Below are 19902 nucleotides of genomic sequence, written 5' to 3'. Positions count from 1 at the left end.
GTACAGTTCAATCCAAAACCAAAGGCCTGAACACCAGGAGATCCAATCATATAAGTTCTGGTCCAAGTATGAGTCCAAAAGCAGGAGAAAACCAATGTCCCTGCTCAAATACAATTAAGCAGATTGAGAGAACACATTCTCCTTACTCGCCTTTTTGTTCTATTCAGATCCCCCAAAGACCGGTGAGGCCCACCGTCATGAGGACTTTCCTCAGGCCCCCAACACAGATATTAATCTCATCCTAAAACATCGTTACAGACACACTCAGAATAATGTTTAACTAAATATGGGGGCATCCTGTGACTCAGTCAAGATGACATAAAACTAATCATTGCAGTGCCCAAGAAATATTTGCTTCTTAAATGGATGAACTCCCATTTTCAGGTTCCTCTACGGGTTCCTAATTTGGGCAGCCAGGATTAAGATGTCCATCTCCCCTTCTTACAAATCCAACCATTTTCTTTAAGCGATTACCTTGGAGCCTTCCCAGTTATTTGATTTAAGGAGAAATGAAAAGAAACCCTAATTTACGCCACTCCTCACTAAACCAGTTACCTCCAACACCACTCCTGAATATTCTTCTATGTAGATCGAGACGTGGGGGAGAAGTGAAGAGGTGGAGTATGGCTGATAGGAGCCTGAGAAGGAAGCATCCGGCCCCCCAGGTTGTCAGACCTCTTTAGAATGTGAGGTGTTTGTGTTTGTTGTCAACAGCGCATGGAAAGTCCCTCTTAATATCTTATTGCACAAGAGTTTCATGTATGGCAGGTTGTGAAAAATGGCCACAAGTTCCTCCAATCCATGCATTACCTGCTCCTTCCCAGTGTGGCTTTTCATCTCTTCCCATCAAGGAGTGGAAATTATTTCTCTATGCCTTTGAATCTGGACAGACCTTCTAAATTGCAGGAATGGCTTCATAGGGGAGTTCTAAGCAATGTTTCAAAGACCCTTGCAGCTCTATTCACACCTGCTTGGAATGGTGAGAATGCCAGGTAAAGTAGCCCAGCCTCTCATCCTTGAGCACGAGAGATCGTGTGGACAGAGTGGTTCACTTTACAGCTGACACCAACCACCAGACATGCAAATGGGGCTTTCAGGTCACCCGGACCCAGTCGTGTCTGATTGCAGCCACCTGTGTGCCTCTATTGGCTTTCTATTGCTGTATAACAAAGCGCCACAATCTTAGCAGCTTAAACAGTGCACCTTTATCATCTCACAGTTCTCTATATCCAACACAGGTTGGCTGGGCTAACATCAAGCCGTCAGCGGGGCTGCGTTCCTTTCTGGAGGCTCTCGGAGAGAATCTGTTTCTTAGCTCATTCAGATGGCTGGTGGTGTTCAGTCCCTTGCAGTAGTAGGAATGAACTTCCTATCCCCTTGCTGGCTGTTAGTGAGGGCTGTTCCCTGCCTCTGGAGTTCTCCTGCATTCTTGGACTCATGGCCCCTTCCTCTGGATTCAAAGCCAGCAGGGATGAAACAAGTTTCTCTCATATTCGAAGTTCTCATGTCTCTTCTTCCATAGCATCTCTCTGCCTGACTCTTCTGCCTTCCTCTTCCACTTTTAAAGGATCTACCCAGACAATTCAGGATAACATCCTTATCCAAAGGTCCATAACTTTAATCCCATCTACAATGTCCCTTTTACTGTGTAATGTAACATACACAGCCCTAATGTCAGGGATTAGGGCATAGACACCTTTGGAGGAGGGGCGTTATTTTCCTTGCCATAGTGACCCCAGATGAGAGCATCAGAAGAACCACCCAGCTGAGTCGAATCCAAAAGCTGACCGACAGAATTATCAGCAAGTAAAATGGGTAGTTTGTTAATGCAGCAGTAATGAACTGATACATCCTATGTACAATAACATTTGATCACTAAAAGCAAAAAAACAAAACAAAAAAAAAAAACCCGTGCCTTTGGAATAGATACTCAAAATTCTTGTGCTCTTGGATTCCAAAGGGGTCCCTCAAGCCTTGAAAACTCTCAATGTTCTTTGGGCTCAGAGTCTTAACCCAATCTTATTGCTACTAAACCCTTCCAGAAAACAGAAAATGGGGGATAAATCTTGAGAACCCAATGGATTCTCAAAGCATGTTATCAGTAAAATGTAGAAGTTGGACCCCCAAGTGATCATTAAATGTCTACCCATGCTCCATGTTTTTCTGGTTAAGTCATTTCCAGCTACATGCTGAAGATCAGCTGTGGTGCCAGATGGGTCCCTTAAGGGCTGCCGTTCGTCCGCAAAGAGTTGGGCACATTTCACTACTGTGTACAGCATCAGTTGAAAAGCAGGCTTTCCTGTGAAAAGGCAAAAATCTACAAGGCCGGGTGAGCAAGACAGACTCACACACAGTCTTCAATTTTGCCTTAAATCAAAGAGCGATCTGCCAGAGTCAGGACAACTACCGGACCCAGCGTTGGCTCATTCCAGTGAGGGGACAGTACCCAAACTTGTGACCCATTGGACGGGGATGTTTGGCTATGTGGCTAGCAGGGCAAATGCAACAGCTCTTGGACTGCAAGGTCCCCACATGTCCCAGATGCAAAGCACTTGGCATCCCCAGACAACTTCACTCAACAGCTGACATCCCCAATCCAAACCACTTGGCACCAATCTGTGCCAAGGAAGGAGGGGAGTTCTTCCATTTGTATAATCTTTTTTTTTTTGAAAGATTTTATTTATTTATGTGACAGAGAGACAGCCAGCCAGAGAGGGAACACAGCAGGGAAGTGGGAGAGGAAGAAGCAGGCTCCCAGCGGAGGAGCCTAATGTGGGACTCGATCCCGGAACGCCGGGATCACGCCCTGAGCCGAAGGCAGACGCTTAACGACTGCGCTACCCAGGCGCCCCGGAGTTCTTCCATTTGAATAGAACCTATGGCATGTCCACAAATGCCCTGGACCTGGCATTCCTTCTTTGAGATATGAAAGGAGGTAGGACTGCCTGCCTTTCTGTTTGCTAGGTTTTCCTTTCCCTAACAAGGCTGATTCCTTAACCCATTCTGTGTGACATTGTAGAATTGGTTCCTACCCCTTGTATGACAGATGTCAACCCTGCAGGATCCCACCCTGGTGTGATAACAGCTTTATAAAAATATACAGATGCTGGTATCACCCAAGATCAACTAAATAGGCCCACACGCTGGAATTTTTTTTATATGCCATGGACTTGGTTGCATTAGGGGAAACCTATGGACTCCTTCTCAGAATAGCATTTTTATAAAGCATATGATTAAATGCATACATTTACAAAGGAACTTTCTTACAGTGGAAGAGAGAAAATAAAATATTAAGAAAACAAGTTTGTGATATAATAACGTATTTGCTTCCATGTTAACACATTCAACAACAAGATGTAGCAATGGGTCTAATAACCACAGTAATTCCAAAATAGTAACAAGAGTAAACCTTTTCTTCCAGATTTTGCTCTCTACCAGTTCTTACCTTTATGATCTCTAATGGTTTTCCCAGAAAAGAATCCCTTTACATGGTTTCCTATTTTGAAGAGAGTCTGTCTTCTCTAGTAATGGCAATAATTCGGTTTCCCATTTCTGGAATGCAAAAGTTTAAGAACCATTGTTATGGCCTCTAGGAAGTCACTGAATCCCAAAGGCCCTATATGGGAATGATTATATGAGCAAATACTAGCTAAGATGTTAGGTGGTAGCACCTTAAGTTATATCCTTCTCAGAGGCATTGACATTGCAATTAGTTATTTCTATGTATATTTAGAATGGAGATTTATTTTTAAATTTTATTTAATACATGCCCACTAGAATAGCTAAGATTACAAAGGCTGAAAAAAAACAATTTTTGGCAGGGATGTAAAGCAATTGGAACTCTCATACATTGCTGGTAAGAATGCAAAATGGAGCAGCCACTTTAGAAAATAGTTGGGTAGCTTTTTATACAATTGAATGAAAACTTACCGTGGTGAAACATACCTACCCTATGATTTATATTCCTAAGTGACAACTCAAGAGAAAGAAAGACATGTGTTCACACAAAAACCTATGTGGGAATGTTTCCAGCAGCACAATTCATAAGAGCTAAAAACTAGAAACAACCCAAATGTCAACCAACTAGTGAATGGATAGTATGGTATATCCTTATTATGAAGCAATATTCAGCAAGAAAAAGGAATGAACTGCTAATACAACCCAGGTGAATCTCAAAGCATTATGCTAAATACATAAACCCAGACATAAAAGAGTACACACAGTATGAGTCCATTTATTAGAAATTCTAGAAAAGGCAAAACCGTATAGACAGAAAACTAACCAGTGGTCAATTAAGGGCTGGGGTCAGGGAAGGGGAAATTTCAGAATGTTTTGGGGTAGTAGAAATGTTCTCTATCTGGACTGTGGTGCCAGTTAAACTCTTTGTTAGGTGGGACGCCTGGGTGGCTCAGTCAGTTCAGTATCTGACTCTTGATTTTGGCTCAGGTCATGATCTCAGGGTCATGAGATCGAGCCCCATGTCGGGCTCCACTCTCAGCAGAGAGTCTGCTTGGGGTTCTCTCTCTCTCTCTCTCTCTCTGCCACTCCCCACCATGTGCTCCCTCTCTTTCTAAAATAAATAAATCTTTAAATTAAAAAACTTCTTTGTCAGAGAGTTGAGCTGCATTGCACAAGGATGGGGAGTGGAGTTGGAGTGGAGGTATTAATTCTGAAAACTGATAAAGAAGATCTGCAAAGATAGGGCCTCTGTGTGGGCTGGCCACAAGTATGCAAAGGGTTTGGGACCCTAGGTGCTACCCAGGGACCTTTACAAAGAGCCCGGATGGGGACAATAGAGGGATTAAGTAGAACTCCATTTCTTCCAACAGATCAGATGGCAAGATATCTGTTCTGAGTAACCCCTGGATTTTATAATCCTAACAGAGTGGGGAGAGAACTGTTCACCAAAAGTCTGGGGTTGTGTTTCTCCACTGTTAAAGCCAGTAGAGGTTGAATCCGATTTAGTTTTATTTAGGAGTATAAAGGAAGGTGACAGTTCTCAAGTTTGATTCTCACGGAACAAATTCATACAGATTCGTACGTATGAACATAGAATCATATTAATAGAGGGCTATTAGGGGAAATGGAATATCCAAAGAAAAGGACAACTGAAGGTGGCTTTGGCACTGAGAGAGGTGGGGAGAGAACGCCTTGGCACCAACAGGGCTCCTAGGTTCCCTGGGAGCTTACTAGAGGCTGGTGCTTCTCACCCTGCTTTCTTAAGAAAACTCATTGACTTGGGCTTAGAGACTTTTCAGGGAAGTGTACTTCAGTGGTCTGTCACATAAGGAAATGGAAAGTTAGTTTGAGCATCATGTCCAAACTTGCCAAGACCATTATATTTGCCAGACAATTTGTTTGGAAAAGCTGCCTTGTCTGTGAAAGGCAGCCAGCAGAAGGTAACACTGTATTACATCGATATAAATAAAGGCTCTCCTCTTATAAATACATGCCTCCAATACCATGGGCAGCTCACCCAAACTTGGGAGTTAGTAATTACATGCTAACACGATGATCGAGAGTTTTCAGTTAGAAAAGAACCCTACCAACCCAAAAGGTGTCTTTTCTTTCTTTCTTTCTTTTTTTTTTTTTTAAGCTTTCATTTATGTATTTATCTGACGGAGAGGGAGCAAGAGAGCACAAGCAGGTGGAGCAGCAGACGGAGAAGCCGAAGCTGACTGTCTACCAAACAGGGAGTCCAGTGTGGGGCTCAATCCCAGGACCCCGGGACTATGACCTGGGCCAAAGGCAGACGCTTAACTAACTGAGCCACCCAGGTGCCCCCAAAAGGTATCTTTTCAAGGTAAACCAGAGAGACAGACGATTATGTTAACATCAGCTTATACATATTTATGACTTCAGAGAACCGTCTCCTTACATAATAGCTTGGCTTCGTGACAGTTGAGAAAGGCACCTGCATGGATAAATATGGAACTATGACTATAATGAGAGTATAATGTTCAGGAACTTTAATGATCAGTTAAGGTCAGTGGATTAAGAGTTTTTGAAATGTCTAAGGTTTGTCCCAGCCCAGGATAATCTATGTGGACGGAGGGGGACTTAGAAGAATGTCTTAGTCTGCTTGGGCTGCCATAACAAAAGACCATAGACTGGGTGGCTTCCACAACAGAAATCTATTTTCTCACAGTTCTTGAGTCTGGAAGTCTGAGATCAGGATACAACATGGTCAGGTTCTGGTGAGAGCTCTCTTCCTGGCTTGCAGATGGCCACCTTCTTGCCGGGTCCTGACAGCGCCTTTCCTCAGTGCCTGCACGTGGACAGAGAGCCATCTCTCTTTCTTCCTCTTCTTATAGTTCTATTACATCAGGACTAATTCTATAAGCTCAGGACTCCCCCCTTTTGGCCTCATTTAAACTTCATTACCTCCGAACATCCTGTCTCTAAATACAGTCATATGAGGACTCAGGACTTCAACTTCTGCATTTGTGGGGGACACAATTTACTCATAGCAAAGAATACACAGTCCGTCCCTCCCCTCAAATTGGATTTTTCAATTTAACCACCACAGAACCTGTAATGCATGAAGCAGCAGCAACCGGTAAGGGGGGTGGATCCACAGCTCAGAAAGAGGAGGGCTAGAGTACTCAAAATAGACTTTCTAAAGCTGGGTCTCTCTTAGGACTATCAAGCCTAACGAACAGCAGATTTCCTAAACTCTGAATCCAATCTGGTACTTCCTCACTCAATGGCTTCCAACTGCTCTGAAAAAAATATCCAGAAAGCCCACTCCCAATTCCAATTCCAAGCCTCTTCTCTTGCCACACTGTGACGTAACCCCCTTGAGCTTCTTTTCAGGGGATGCTCCTTCCCCTTCAAGCCTGTGCCCATGCAGTTCCCTCTACCTGAAAGATTTACCCACCTAATACCTCATTCTCATCCCCTTACCTTCAGTTTCTGCCTGCTAGCTCCTCCCTTCCTTGAGATCTCAGTTCAGAAGACACTTCCTCCAGAAAACCTCAGTTTACCCTCCCCAGGACTGGTTATGTGGTTTTCATGTTTACTGGACGCCAAGGTAGAGAAAACGATACCATGAACTTCCTCTCAGCCATCACTCAACTTCCTTGGATGATGGAATATCATCAAATATTCCATCAGTGTTCAAATTTCCTTCAGTGTCTCATAAATAATTGAAATCATCTGTTTGAATCAAGATCTCGAGTTCACACTTTGCAAAATAATACTTTAATTTTTTCACTGAATTAAGATCTACAATATATATGCATTGACTGCTCATCCCTTACCACATTGGTTGAACCACATGGTATTGTCTGTGCTTGCATACACCCCAGGCCACACACCTGAGAAGCAAACTCACAGTTCACATTCATATTTGCAGAGCTAACGCCAACCACAAACTATGACTGATTTTGTCCCCTGAAAACAACTCACCCAAATGCATTGACAGCCCAGATGTACCACCAGTATGGTCATGGTCAGCACAAATTGGCCTCATCATAGGGCTCTTCAAGAGCTGGAAAACAGTGCGCTTTAAAGGAAAAGAAGGGAAAGACTGTGTGATGCTGCGATGGGCAGCTCCAGACTCATCCAGCATGGCCTTGGAGGGCATCTGGGCGGTTTGTAATAAGCAGAATGAAATGTACAAGTGCTCCCTGTGAGACATACTGCACCATAGGCTGGATCTAAGTTTAGGTGGATCCCAAGATCTTCCCTCTCCTAAGATCCTCTAAAAATACCTTCTCTGTTACTTACGAAATCTGTCTTGCTCCTGAGCACAAATATGCTTTGATTTTATTCCAACGGAAAAAGGCATTACTGCCTGAAAGAAACACACACACACACACACACACACACACACACACACACAACAGGGCTCTTAGTGATGGACATGGATGGATAATGTACTATCTAGAATTACTTTCCTTGCCTTTTAGAATACACGTAACACTCCGCTACCCCCATTTCTGTGCTTGCTGCTGGAAACACAGAGGATGGGGGCTTCACCACAGCAAATTGGGGACTGTTAGGAGGAAAGAGATATGAGCCGTGTTCCCAGTGCTGCTTTGTAACACAGAACGTGTCACAGAGAGAACTGCTGGGAAACAGAGAGGAAATAGGGGAGGATTTATATTTCCATGCTGGCAGTTGATCACATTCAGTCTTATTCAGCAAGGCTGCCTCAGTGCCTGTTGCCATGGGAACCAGACATGATTAAGTAGTTTACTGAATGCGGCTTCCACGGACCAACATTCTAAAGCTGGGTCAGGTTTTCATCCTCACGCCAGGTGTTGTAAAGCTACCAGGGTGTTTTCTTCTGATTGGTGTGTGTTTAATTTCACTGCCCATGAACATCCAAAACATTTGAAATAAAATGGCCAAGCACGCGAACCTGATACTTGTAGCATTTTGATTAGCTTGTCAGGAATGACATAACTTGGCACGTTTGCCAGGAGACGGCTGTCATCATAAAATCTGACATGTGTCCGTGCTGCATTTTTCATCCTAGGGTAAAGAATTCTGCGAGGGGCGCCTGGGTGGCACAGCGGTTAAGCGTCTGCCTTCGGCTCAGGGCGTGATCCCAGCGTTATGGGATCGAGCCACGTCAGGCTCCTCCTCTATGAGCCTGCTTCTTCCTCTCCCACTCCCCCTGCTCGTGTTCCCTCTCTCGCTGGCTGTCTCTATCTCTGTCGAATAAATAAATAAAATCTTTAAAAAAAAAAAAAAAAAGAATTCTGCGAGATCACCGGAAGCCATCCCTGATTCGAAGTCTTCTCTTCCCTGACTGGCTGGTTCAGAAAAACATTCGTTATTGTAGTGGCTTCTTTGTAACCTTTCCAGACGCTTCCCATTCCTCATTTGTTCAAACTGGACAGTTCTCAGGTGCAAGTCTGGCCAGACATCTTGTCTCCCTCACCACCCAATGAGGCATAGCAACCCTGGTTTCCTCCTCACATCCTGCCCTCTTAGTTACTCACATGACACACATGGATGGGCAGCTGACACTTAGATACTGTGTATCTGGGATTCTTTCCAGAAACACTCTGCAGCAGTCAGTGTGTAGAAATCAGCACACAGTGGACAGTCAGCAACAAGGTGAGAGCTGGGGCAAGGCCATCTCAAAGGCCTGCGTGCAAATCTGGGCTTTGCTTCTAGAAGCTGGGTGACTTGCTTCCTTTCCCACAACTGCTTTGTGATTACTGGAATGCACTGCCCAGATTCCTTTTGGGGCCAGAAGGACTTATTCTCCCAGCTGCTGGAAGTGTTGTCAGCTGACAGCCGAATCTCTCTCCAGGAATTGCCTTCTCCTGAAAAGAGCCGGCTCCCACAGGGCCCTGCTTCCTCCCTGGACATCCCACAAACAATATCTGGTAGAGGGGGTGAAGGTAAGGGTGGTATGAGGGCCTGGCCCCTTCACATTCCCACTCACCTTACTCCAACTCAAGAGCTTTCTGAAGGGTCATCCCAGCAAGAGCCCCCCATAGAGTGGGCTGAAGGCCTGTTGAGATGGCTTTGCAGTGCAGCTTTCCCCTCTGCTCAACACAACCTTTTCCCCTTCCCATCCAAGAGTGCTGCTCACAAGGTTACACCCTCATAAATGGGCACATGAATGTCCGTCTCAGAATCTGCTTCTGGGATAAAAATCAGCCACAAACCTAAACTTCCTTTGTGAGGTTCCCTCTCTTACTTTTGCAATGCAAGTCTGGAGGGATTTGCTCCATACTCAGCCTTGGGCTTCAGGCATTTGGAAAAGCCCATCTTCCATTCCCAGACCACACCAGTGTCCGAATTAGGGCAATGAAACCATGAGAAGAGGTCTGATGAGGACTCCTGAAAACGAAGATTTCCTCATTTTCTGGAAGGTCTACCAGAAGACATGTTCTCTGTCATTGGATATGAACAAAGAAGCATGTGGCCTTCGAGTTGTTGACAGGCCTCTAAAGGTGATGAGAGACGCTTGCTGAAATTAGAACCAACACGGGAAAGTGGAGGTGAGAAATAATCACAAGATTCGAAACCCTGCTCAAACCACATCTGCACCAGGCACGTCTGAAGTCAGCCTACCTGTGCGTTTCTTAACTGGAGAACTGATGAATTCACTCTATTGTCTGAGTCAATTTCAACTTCCCCAACTGTGAAATGGCATTGGTGACTCTAGAACCTTCCTCATGTGGACGTTTTGGAGAATAAATTATCCATGGACCCAGCACATGGGAAATATCCCATGGATGTCAGTGATTCATATGGATTTCAAAACCCATAGCTGATTTCCCTGATGGAAGCATGGGTTCCTCAAAGGTCTTTACAGGACAATGTCTGGGCTTCCCTTCAACCTGTAGTTCAAAGCTGAATCCAGAGCTAAGATCTTCAATTTTTACAGTGGCATTTTTAAAAACTGAAATCTCATGTGGAAACCATAGTTACCTATATACGTGATAATCCCCAAGATGTGAGGGCACTTGCTATGTGCCAGATACCGTGCTCAACACGCTACTTTTAGGTCATACGTGTAAACTTGTGTTATGTATGAATTCACTGACCCCTCCCAACAACCCTGTTACTGTCCCTTGTACTTCCTGGAAAACTTCTTGAATGCATTCACAATAGTACCGAGAACGAGGGAATTCGATGAGTTATCACTATTTACTCTGAATAACGGACACTGTGAACGCAGTTTGGGGTCACAAGACTTTTTTTAAAAAGGAGGAAATAGAATATATGTAGAGAAATACCCTAAAGTAATAGCTACACACGCGTGCATGCACACACACACACACACACACACACACTTATTTCAGAGCTTTAGCTGGGTCTCTGTGGGGCTGAGAGCAGTTGTGGAGAAATACAGCAGCTCAGTCACAGACCTCTTTCATATTCCAAACAGGCCTGAGAAAACAATCTGGAAGGGGGAAGGGGATTGGAAGGCAGATTAAGGAAAGGAAGAAATATAGCCTTATATAGAAATGTGAAATTTTATATTCACTGGGGAGAGAGAAATATGCCAGTTATAGGGTATGTAGGAAAATGTTTCATTTCCTCCTTTTGGGTTTGGACTAAGAACTTACTTCTGTCATTGGGAGACTGTGTGTGTGTGTTGGTGTGTGTTTGAGCCTTCAACTCCCTGATGGACAATTAGGAAATACAGAGTTTTATCTGCAACTACACTGGTAGGGAGATTTGGAATTCAGGGTTAAGATTTAAGGATCCTTTCACTGTTGGACTCCTGGAAGAGACTTGGAACGCCAACACCTTCAAGAACCGTCCTGACACCCACACCCCCAACGTGTTGACCCAGATCAAATAAATCAGCCTCTGGGCCATGACCGCTCCGAGAGGGACACTGATGAAGACCCAAGACTAAGTCAGGTTTGAATGAGCGGAAGAGCTAGAGAGTTTGTCACAGAGTGGAGGTGATTTGTTGGGGGCAGATTTCAGAACTGGGGTGTGCCACCAAGAAGTCTCAGTGAACAACTGAACTGCTGAGAAAGTTTTCCCTTAAACTAGAGGAAAATTCTTGCATAGCCTCATCTGAAATCATGTCTTTCCTATCATATGTGATCTGAGTTTTTCTCAACAGTATGGTGAAATTCGACACCTCCTTGTACCTGTAAGCTGGGGCAATCAGGGGGCATGGGACCTGGGGGAGACCTGTAAACTGACTCTTGAGGTGCAAGTGGGGTCAAATAAGCTTTTTTTCCCTAGCAGAGAGTAATCAAAATCCATTCCAAACATTTCTCTACAGAATTGAAAATATTTGTTCAATACTTCCTGTGGTGGAAATGTGAGGTCATATTGGTGATTGATCAAAGAAGTTGTGGGGACTGTGCATTTCTTAAGGAGAGAAATTTAGTACCAGTGGACCTCATATCACTATTTGTGAAGGATTCCCTATGCGAGTACCCCAGGTCCACAAAATACAGGCACATTTTCTGGGAGATGCTGCTGCATGACAGGACATCCAGGTAGCAAGAAAAGAGAGTGATGTGGGATGGGAAGCCAAGAGCTCCAGTTTCAACCCACCACCAGCCAGCAAGGTAACTTCTGACACACCTCGTTGGCCTCTTGAGCCTCAGACTTCTCTTCTTTAAAAGGAGAGCTTTGCAAATTCCACAATTAGACATTCATTCATTTGACCTCAGATGTTTCCTCCTGCAAAAATACACATACCCCTAAAAAAAATGCCCGAAACCATAATTGGGTATTTATGCTAATGTGGATTTATTCAAGAACAGACTTTGAAGGACAAGAAGGAAGCATTGGAGGAGGTCACTGAGTTGAAGCAAGAGCCCTGAAAGGGGAGGCCAGACAGGCTAGTATACAGTTTTGATGAGAGCTAAAAGAAGAAAAATGAAGTTTGGACAGTGTCACCTTGTCAAAGAGAGAGGGAGGGAGGGGGAGGGGCAAGGGGAGAGGGAGAGAGAGAATCTCTAGACACAACTCTCTACACGTGTCACCACAGTAAGAGCTGAGTTTTACTAAGTATTTGTTCCACCGATAAGCAGCTGCTGGCTGTGCTGGTTAAAAGCCCAAAGTGCCAAATCATCACCATTGGGTTTCTTCTGAGGTTGTGGTGCGACTGCCAGGTATCTATCCTTCAGAGTGAGAGACTGAATTCCTTTCTTTCAGTTTCCCCTAGAAATGGATGTCTGGTGGTCATTTTCTAGTGAAGTCATTTATTGAGAATGTAGGAAACTTCTCTGTTTTATCAACTCCAAAATAAAAGATTAATCAATGATTAAAAAAAAAAGGTTGTGTCAGAAGAGGTAAAAATACCTTCGGTTCCTTCCAGCTCTGAAATATTTTGGTTATGTGTCTTGCCTTGCATCCAGAAAATGGCGGTATCTGAAAGAGGCCCATACCCACAGGAACCAACTAAAGGGGAAGGAATGCACCATGCTCAGGGCTGACCAATTTGGCTGACTCATTGAGAGCAGAAAATGCACTCTGTCAGTATTTGTTGAGCAACAAAAGGAGAGCTGTAAAATAAATAAACAAATGCATAAATACAAATACATTTTAAAAAGAGCTGTGTCTTGTAGCTTATAGCATCTCATAATTTCTTCCAGAAGTTCAGGAGACCCTGTGAAGTAGGGCTGAAATTCCGATTTTCTACAGACAAGTTCAGCTGATCAGCTCAGTGCAGGGCTCAGTATAAACAACTCCCTTTAGAAGCAGCCAAGAGAACGGTCTTAACAAATCTAGCATGCTTGGATAGTTTAGGACAATCTCTTAATCCAATCATCTGACCCTTACAGCTCACAAAACAAAACAGAAATGCTTCTTTTGCTATCACTGAAGATTTCTAATTCGGCCTTGGGGCGCCTGGGTAGCTCTGTCAGATAAGCATCTGACTCTTGATTTCGGCTCAGGTCATGATCTCGGGGTCGTGGGATCCAGCCCCGCATCGGGCTCCGTGCTCAGCACAGAGTCTGCTTGAGATTCTCTCTCTCCCTCTCCCCCTGCCCCTCCCCCTCCCTGTGCTCACCCTTGTGCGCACTCTGTCTCTCTCTCAAAAAAATAAATCTTTAAAAAATCTTTTTAAAAAATTGGGTCCTGAATAATACAGGGACTGTGGTAAAGTGGCAGGAGAAAATATAAAAGTGGCGTTTTTGTCCTGAAATAAGCTTTCTTTCTCAAAGAAACAAGTGGGCACATTTCCTCCTCCGGGTTTCCTCAAGGACTGCAGGATCTGGGACCTTTGACCCTTGTGTGTCTGGTAACTCACTCTCTATATGTGAAAAACTTTCTAGCTCTCGGAAGAAGACTAGACAATACAGCCCTATTCTCTGCAAAATAGATTTCTTCCCAGAGAATTTTATCTATCTACTCACTTTTCTATGATTTATTTTGAAGCACTTGAAACCTTTTTTTGGCTCCGTTGGGAGATGATCTGAATTCACTGAACAGAGTGTAGGCTAGACTTTCCAGATCTGTAACTTGACAAAGGGGATTTATGGCTTTTACAAATGCTGGAAAGTAAAAGCTTCTGTGGGTTAAATTCCACCGATAACTTGCTGGTGATTTGTACCCAACATTTAGTGATTTATTAACAAAACAGAAGAGGAGCTGTTTAAGGTATTAGAACAGAATTCAAATCCTGAGTCAGTTGTAGCCAAGTAAATGACAACTCCCAGTTGTGTAATTATTAGGACATGTGTTGTCAGCTCAGTGCATGTAACACCAAGTCTTGCCATAGACATCAAAGTGAGACGTTATGCTTTAAAAGGTCTATTTCCTTAATGTTAATGTTTTCTACAAATGTAAGAATGTGAAAGTACCAGAAGCTCATCTGGACTTTCATTCATGCTCTCAACCAGAAGAGTTTAAGCTGAGTTGAAACTTGTTCTCCGACCCCATCTCACAAGACTTGAGTCCCAGAGGAGGGAAAAAAGAGAACAGTAAACTCCAACGAGAAACACAGGAAATGAGACTTGTGAGAAAATTCTCCCAGTCTCTGCATGTTCAGTTGAATACAGCTGTGTCATTGAGGGCCAAGACCGCCCCAAAACAGAAACTGCTTAGCTAAACACTTTCCACTGAAGCGGTCTCAAGAATGTCCTTGTTCTTGGTTTCAGATGCTGATTCACATTATCAAGTTTTAGATATGGATAGCATTGGGTGTGACTGGCCGCATCCATCCCGTTAGGACAGAAGTATTCATTGTTTATGTTGCCTTTGATTTGTTTCAAATCTAACAATGTTCCGAGGCACCTGGGTGGCTCAGTCAGTAAAGTGTCTGCCTGGCCCAGGTCATGATCCCAGGGTGCTGGGATCGAGCCCCATATCAGGCTCCCTGCTCAGTGGGGAGTCTGCTTCTCCCTCTGCCCCTCCCCCCAGTCTGTGCTTGCTCTCTCTCTCAAATAAATAATTAAAATCTTTAAAAAAAAATCTAACAAAGTTCCTTAAAAGTTTTCCCAATGCCGTCATTTGTGGAAAAACTGGCAGTTTAACCATGGGAATAACGGTGATGATGGGGGGTGGGGAGTGGAAGGAGCTAAGAAGAGAATAAGAGGAACAAAGAGGCTGATTTTAGATAAGATGGTTGTGGAGGCTTCTCTGAGTGGACAATAATTAAGCTAAGATCCAAAGGAAGAAAAGAAAGGGCTAGCATAAGAAAAGAATGGGAAGAACTTTCCTGAAGAAGGAACAGCATGTGCAAAGGCCCTGTGGCTGGACAGGGTCAGTGTAGTGAGCCTGAGGGAGAGTGGTATGAAATGAGCCTGGGGACGTGGGTAGGTACTATAGCAGCTTAGAGGGCACAACAAGTTTATATTTGATTCTAAGTGCGGTAGAATCTGTTGAAGGATGTTAAATAGATCATGGTACAATCTGCTTTGTAAAATCAACCTATTTTCTGTGTAGAGAATGGGTTGGATAGAGCAAGGAGATTGGGTGGTAAGGGAAGTGGAGAGGTTTGAAATGGGCTTTGGACATAAAACTAATAGCCCTTCTGATGAATTGGATACAGAGAGGGAGGGAAAGGATGAATCAAGGTATACTGAAGTTTCTCACCAGGGAGACTAAAGCAGGGGTACGGTACCATTTACAAAACAGGTAAGGCTTAGGGGTGGGGCAACAGGTTTGGGAGGCAAGGAACCAAGAACAGCAGGAGATACATTGTGATATGTGTGAAATTCTCTAGTGGGGATATCAAGAAGGCAGTTGGATATAGGAGTCTTGAGTTCCAGGAAGAGATCAAGGCTGGAGTTATTAAAATTGATATCCACATGGTATGAGAGCCATGGGTTTGGATAAAGTTGTGTGGAGAGACGAGAGAAAATTACCAAATTTAGAGATTGGATAGTGGAAAAAGAACTTACATGGACGGCAAACAAGGAGAGATCAGTCTCCCTGGGACCAGGAGGAGAGTATTTCCAGAAAAGTGGGGTGGTCAACTGGATCAGTGATGCTTAGAGATCAGTTAATACAAAAACAGAAAAATGTCCATCAGATTGGGCAACAAGGAGGTTGTTGTTAACCATGATGAAAGCAGGTTCGATGAAATGATGGAGGCAAAAGCCAGGCCAGAGGGAATGGGGGAGGGGAACAGGTTGAGACAGCGTGTGGAGGGCGTTCTTCCAAGAAATTTGGCTCTGATGAAAGTAGTTAAAAAGATCTTTGCTTCTATACATGTTGTGCAAAAACAAAGCTCTAAGATTCTTTTCATTTTAGTCTGGTTTTCCCTTCCTGTTTTGATTGCAAAGCCCTCTTTGCTTCAATTTTCAATTAGCACTAACTGGAAAATCACCTCCTTTCATCCCAGCATGAAACCTGGACATTATTGTTCTGTAAAGTAACTACTAATTACATTGGCAAAAGTAAACTTCCCGAAAGACTGTGTCTTTGCTGAATAAAGATATCATTTAGGCAGCCCTGATTTCTTGTTAGAAGCTGAAAATATTTATCTTCATAAAACCAAATACTTATTCAGGAGAAATAATCCCCTTTATAGTTTAGCCAAGAAATTGAAAATGACCTTTAAGGGCAGGGACAGCTTGTCTCCTATTGTTAGTGCAGTAATAACTTTGGAAGAGGAGAAATTGGTCTGTCATGCTCACTTCTGTTTCACATCTTTTCTTCGGCAAGATGTGTCAGGGACTACCAGCCCTCAAGACTCTCTACCCCTTTCCCAGCTCCTGGACAAAAATGTTTGCTTGAGTTTTCCTTAAAATGCTCCTGGGAGGTGTCCAAAAGGACTTTCATATGCTAAGGAAGACCCTCAGGATATAGGAGGCCTTGCTGTTATCAAGCTAAGTTTGTTTTTCCCTCTAGCAAAGCATTAACATTAAGATAGTTGGACATTTCCTGCAAGAATGTCACACATATCCCACCCAGGAGTGAGGGTGGGTTGTGGGGTGTCAGCTTGTGCTTTGTCCTCAGCTTGCCTTCTGTCTCCTCATCAATGTCTGTGACCAATAGAATATTACAGAAATGACAGAGGATGACTTCTGAGGCTAGGTCACAAAAAACACTATGACCTCCACCTTGCTCTCTCTTGGACTGTTTACTCTGGGAAAAGACAGCCACCGGGTCATGAGAACAGTAAAGCAATTCGTTGAGAGGTCCTCATGGAGAGGATCTGAAGGCTCCTGTCTCTAACCAGGGCTATGTGAGTGTGCCATCTTGGAAATGGATCTTCTAGCCCAAGTCAAGCCTTCAGACGACTACAGCCCCAGCCAGCATGTTGCTGCAGCCTTCCATAAGCCCTGGAGCCAGACTCACCCAGCTAAGCGGCTACTGAATTCCTGACCCATGGAAACTACCATATAAATGCTTATTGTTTTACAACACTAAATTTGGGCATAACAGAGCAATAGATAACAGTACATCCCTGAGACTGATACTGGGAACAGCTCCACATCTTTCCAGAAGAGTTTGCATATTCTAAAGAAGATTGTTTTAAACTCAAATCTGTAACTGATAAATTTCAGAAAACAGAAAAAAATGCAGTGAAAGATTCAAGGCAGGGTAAGGAGACGAGGTCATTTTTCTGTGCATATGTGTAATTTGTAAAATAGGGGAGGGCAGAAGGTGCTAATATACAGTGAGTAGGTCCTATATAACCTGCCTTCAGATCAAACCTCTCCTAAGTCTGTACTTCTTGCCAGAGCTTCTTCTTAAAAAAAAAAAAAAAAGAATGCACTGAAGCAGACTATCATGTTCGATTAAAAATAGCCACTTCTGGGGGAATCCAGCTAGACCATAGCCCACCAGGCTGGGAGGAAGCCCAAGCTAGCCATTAGGAGAGGTACTGGAAAAGAGAGAGATGCCTGACCAGCCCCTAGCCGATCCAGCCATCCCAGCAGAGGTGCTGGGCATGCAAGTAGAGAAGCCATCCTGGACATCTGGTCCAGTCAGTCTTTCAGCCAATTCCAGCCCCAGCTGCCATCTCACTGCAACCATATAAGAAACCTGAGAAGATCCTCCCAGCTGAGCCCAGCCAGCCAACAGAACAGAGGGAGATAATAAAATGGTTGATTTAAGCCACTAAGTTGTGGAATGGTTTGCTCTGCCGCAAAATAATTGGAACAATGAGAGGAATTGATCAGAGAACACTAGGATAGGTTAATGCAGGTGACCATTAGTTTGTAATGGAGCCATTGTCTGATGGTATGACTTTCTCCAGCTCAGCTTCTCAGGTTCAGGAGGAGGGGAATAAATAATAGGGCTGGAAAAGATTATTATTTTGCCACATGGCAGGTAGAGACAGGAAACCAAGGGGTGATAAATGGGAATGTAATGAAACTGAATTTGATTTAAAAAGGAGGAAAGGAATCCAGAAAATGGAGATATGGCTCCTGAAGTCTTGTTGTCTAGGGCCAGTGTTGCCCTAAAAATTAAGCTGTTAAAAAACCCCAAAGCTAAGGGTTGACCATTAGCATTTTCTCTTATGAACTCTTGACTACCTCATTTCATTCACACTTTTCTGTCTTCCACTGTAATAACTTAGTCACTGAGTCATTCCCAGCTATGACACGGTGACACTTCATAGGGCAACGGCCATCTTGTTCTTTTGAACATTCTGGTATCCCCCTGCATTATGCTTCAAACAGGCCTTCAGTGAAAGTTTGTGGTGCTGCTAGTTATTTAGTTTTTAAGAAGAAACATCAACATCCTCTTATTGTTAACATTTTTCTTGATCATGAAGCAGAGTGCTGGAAGCTTATGGTCCTGGCACCAAAACAGACACATAGATCAGTGGAACAGAACAGAGAACCCAGAAATGGACCCTCAACTCTATGGTCAACTAATCTTTGACAAAGCAGGAAAGAATATCCAGTGGAAAAAGGATAGTCTCTTTAACAAATGGTGCTGGAAAAAATGGACAGCCACATATAGAAGAATGAAACTGGACCATTTTCTTACACCATACACAAAGATAAACTCAAAATGGATGAAAGACCTAAATGTGAGACAGGAATCCATCAAAATCCTAGAGGAGAACACAGGCAGCAACCTCTGTGACCTCAGCCACAGCAACTTCTTGCTAGACACGTCTCCAAAGGCAAGGGAAAGAAAAGATAAAATGAACTATTGGGACTTCATCAGGATAAAAAACTTCTGCACAGCCAAGGAAACAGTCAACAAAACTAAAAGACAACCTACGGAATGGGAGAAGATATTTGCAAATGACATATCAGATAAAGGGCTAGTACCCAAGATTTATAAGGAACTTATCAAACTCAGCTCCCAAAAAACAAATAATCCAGTCAAAAAACGGGCAGAAGACATGAACAAACATTTCTCCAAAGAAGACATACAAATGGCCAACACACATGAAAAAATGCTCAACATCACTTGGCATCAGGGAAATACAAATCAAAACCACAATGAAATACCACCTCACACCAGTCAGAATGGCTAAAATTAACAAGTCAGGAAACAACAGGTGTTGGCAAGGATGCGGAGAAAGGGGAACCCTCTTACACTATTGGCGGGAATGCAAGCTGGTACAGCCACTCCGAAAAACTCTGAAAAAGTATGGAGGTTCCTCAAGAAGTTAAAAATAGAGTTACCCTATGACCCAGCAATTGCTTTACTAGGTATTTACACCAAAGATACAAATGTAATGATCCGAGAAGGCACATGCACCCCAATGTTTCTAGCAGTGATGTCCACAATAGCCAAACTATGGAAAGAGCTAAGACAGATAAATGGATGAAGAAGTGTGGTATGTATATACAATGGAATATTACTCAGCCATCAGAAAGGATGAATACTTACATTTATGTAGATGTGGATAGAACTGGAAGGTATTATGCTGAGTGAAATCAATCAGAGAAACAATTACCATATGGTTTCATTCATATGTGGAATATAAGAAATGGCGCAGAGGGGGGGCCTGGGTGGCACAGCGGTTAAGCGTCTGCCTTCGGCTCAGGGCGTGATCGGCGTTATGGGATCGAGCCCCACATCAGGCTCCTC

This window comes from Ailuropoda melanoleuca, chromosome 13 (genome assembly GCF_002007445.2).
Source record: "Ailuropoda melanoleuca isolate Jingjing chromosome 13, ASM200744v2, whole genome shotgun sequence".
Taxonomy (NCBI): Eukaryota; Metazoa; Chordata; class Mammalia; order Carnivora; family Ursidae; genus Ailuropoda; species Ailuropoda melanoleuca.
The sequence above is the reverse complement of the archived record's forward strand: the minus strand, read 5'-3'. Positions refer to the sequence as shown.